Below are 3,613 nucleotides of genomic sequence, written 5' to 3' on the forward strand. Positions count from 1 at the left end.
TTGAATAGCAGGGCTCAGTTCTGCTTTAACACTGTGGCCAACACCTTCCAATGTCTGGGTTATGGCTATTGATTGAATAAACAAACAAACAAAATTAACAGGTTAGTGAGCTCCCTGTTTTTAGTTATGAGGAACTTGAAGCATGTGCCTTTTCTTTTGTTTTATTTTTTCTTTTCTTCTCTTTTCTTTTTCCAAGACAGAGTAGCCTTGGCTGTCCTGGAGCATGTGCTTTTTGAATCAATGAATTCGGGGCTAATACTTAGTAGGCCTTTTTTACGTGAAGGCGTGCCAATCTTTCACCTCCACACACAGAGCAGGGGATTAAGTTCAATCTTTAGTCTCCATCTTTTGGAAGGAGAATGGCCTCAGGGCCTATCACGACAAATTGCCAACTCTACCCAGATGCCTGGCTGATAAAGCAAATAACTCAGAAGTCACATTCTGTGACTGACTTGAGGAAAGGGACTTCTGTTGTCACCTCCCTCCCTTATCACCCTAACCTGCCCATTTCACAGATCTCCAAGCCCAATTTTTCTACCCTGTCTGCCTTTAAAACCACTGACAGGGGGCTGGAGAGATGGCTCAGTGCTTAAGAGCACTGTCTGCTCTTCTAAAGAAGCAGGGTTCAATTCCCAGCACCCACATGGCAGCTCACAACTGTCTGTAAATTCAGTTCCAGGTCATCTGACACCCTGGATACCCTCACACCAATGCACATAAAATTAAATAAATTATTACCCACAGGCAGTAGCTGGGCGTAGTGGCCCACGCCTTTAATCCTAGCATTTGAGGGGCAGAGGCAGGCCTGCCTGGTCTACAAAGTGAGTCCAGGACAACCAAGGCTACACAGAGAAACCCTGTCTCAAAAACCAAAACAGAACAAAAAAGCAAAAATAAAACTCACAGTAAGGACCAGAGAGACAGCTCAGCAGGGAAAAGTGCTTCTGCCAATCTTGGATCCCTGGAATCTCTGGTGCACGGAGACTTTTTGTTTTGTTTTGTTTTGGTTTTGGTTTTTTGAGACAGGGTTTCTCTGTGTAGCCTTGGCGCACGCCTTTAATCCCAGCACTCGGGAGGCAGAGGCAGGTGCATCGCTGTGAGTTCAAGGCTTGCCTAGTCTACAAAGTGAGTCCAGGACAGTCAAGGCTACACAGAGAAACCCTGTCTCAAAAAACCAAAAAAAGAAAAAAGCAAAGAGCAACACAGAGAAGAAAGGCAATTGCATACCTTAGTGTCACTCTTTTGCTTAGCAGTTTCCTCTGCTGCCTGCTCTTGGGGATGCCCAAACATCTCAGGCTGGCACCCAGGCTGGCTCTTGGGCCACTCATCAACAGAAACTTCAGACTCCAGCCATGCTTGAGGCACCCCTTTCCCTAAGCGGACTCCTATCTTCCCCTCTGCTTGGGATGCAGGTCCCTCTGGTTGGGATGAAGGTCCCTCTGGTTGAGATGCAGGTCCCTCTGGTTGGGATGCAGGTCCCTCTCTTGCCTTGTTTGACCACATGATAAACTTTTCTCCCAGATCCAGTTCAATTAACACACACCTTCCAAGAAGCCTGTCTTCCTCCTGTCAGGGTATCCGTCCTTTTTGTTCCTTTTTTGATTTTTTTTTTTTTTTTTTTTTTTTTTTTTTTTTTTTTGAGACAGGGTTTCTTTCTCTGTGTAGCCCTGTTTTTTGGTTTTTCAAGACAGAGTTTCTCTGTGTAGCCTTGGCTGTCCTGAAACTCTTTGTAGGCCTGACTGGCCTCGAACTTAGAGATCTGCCTGCCTCTGCTCCCAAATACTAGGATTAAAGGCATGTGCCACCATGCCCGGCTCTTCCCCATCTTTGTTATCCCAATGTCTGACACAATGCCTGCTTGACAGAGGCATCAAAACTGTCCAGTCAAGGCGGCGCACGTCTGTAATCCCAGCACTCAGGAGGCAGAGGCAGGCGGATCACTGTGAGTTCAAGGCCAGCCTGGTTTACAAAGTGAGTCCAGGAAAGCTAAGGCTACACAGAGAAACCCTGTCTTGAAGAACAAAACAAAACAGGACTGTCAAGTGTGCATCATATCCTCTGGAGCTCATATGTACATCCTGTGGCAAAAATAGAAAGGCTGGCTCAGGTGGGCTTATTCCTTCTCCTCAGAGGACTCTTAACATGGCCTAGAGTGGGCCGGGCGTGGTGGTGCACGCCTTTAATCCCAGCACTCGTGAGGCAGAGGCAGGCCTAGAGGGGCCTAGAGGGGCCACCTGACCCCCAGCTGACCCTTCGCACAGTTTTGTTTCCATTCTATGACTCAGGCGGCTTAAAATTACATTTCCTCTTATCCAGCCTCTGATCTTTCCAAAGACCATCCATTTTCTCCACTGTCATGTGTTGGAACCACATTCTGCTAGCCCTCTCCCAACACACTGGAGCATTTCAGACCTTTGACCCTGCGCTCTCACTGGGATGGCTTTCTTCCACATGCCCACCTGGTGCCCGCTGCAACTACAACTGTGGCCTCAGAAGCAGGGAGAGCACCAACAGGCTCCACGCTCAAGAAATACAAATGCTAACACTACACTTACTGGGCTGGAGAGTTGACTCAATGATTCGTAGCACATGCTGCGTTTGCAGAGGATCAGGGTTTGATTATCAGCAACCGAGTGGTGGCTCGCAAACCAACTGCAATCCCAGGCTCGGGGTTCAACGGCCTCTTCTAACCTCCAAGGGCACCAGGCACACTTACGGAGCATATACTTTATATATAGGGAAATCATTCATATACATAAATAATATATCTTAAAGAGATGTAAACTTGCCAGGTGTGGTGGCGCACGCCTTTAACCCCAGCACTCGTGAGGCAGAGGCAGGCGGATCGCTGTGAGTTCGAGGCCAGCCTGGTCTACAAAGTGAGTCCAGGATGGCCAAGGCTACACAGAGAAACCCTGTCTCGAAAAACAAAACAAAACAAAACAAAAGAAAAAAAAAAAAAGAGATGTAAACTTACATTTACTTAATGTGTGTGTAGAGTGCCGCTAGAGGCCTCTTACAGGAGTCGGCAGTTCTCTCCTTCCACCAAATTGGCCCCAGGGGTTGAATTTGTCAGGGTTGACGGGAAGTGCCTGGACCCTCTGACCCATCTTATCGGCACTCCCTCCCCAGTGCAGCTGTGCTCTTCTGGCCTGGCGGCCACTACCTGGTACAGGGCAGGGTTGCACTGACTGCATCTTGGGAGAATCATGACATATTCTTCAAGGACAACAGTGTCACCACTTTTCAGAGGGTTTTTTGTTTTGTTTTGTTTTGTTTTGTTTTAATGCCAGCTCTACCATTTTACATCTATGTTACCAGGAGCAAGTCACTATGCTCTGAGTTTCTGTTCACCTGTGGGAGGGACAACACACCTTCCCAGGATTGTGGAAATGAGGACGAGAAGGCTGGAAGTAGTACGCACAGCAGCATCTGTACACAACTGGCATCCAGTCAGCAGCAGCAGCAGCCTCAGCGTCTGCCATCTCCTCATCTGCCAGCCCTTGCAGGAGGAGCTGCAGAAGCCACACGCGGAGCTTCCCAGCTCAAGATGCCCACACTTCTGACTCTGCCTGATAGGCAGGGACAACAGAAAGAATCACAGGACACAGGC

The sequence above is a fragment of the Acomys russatus genome, chromosome 29, assembly GCF_903995435.1.
Source record: "Acomys russatus chromosome 29, mAcoRus1.1, whole genome shotgun sequence".
Taxonomy (NCBI): domain Eukaryota; kingdom Metazoa; phylum Chordata; class Mammalia; order Rodentia; family Muridae; genus Acomys; species Acomys russatus.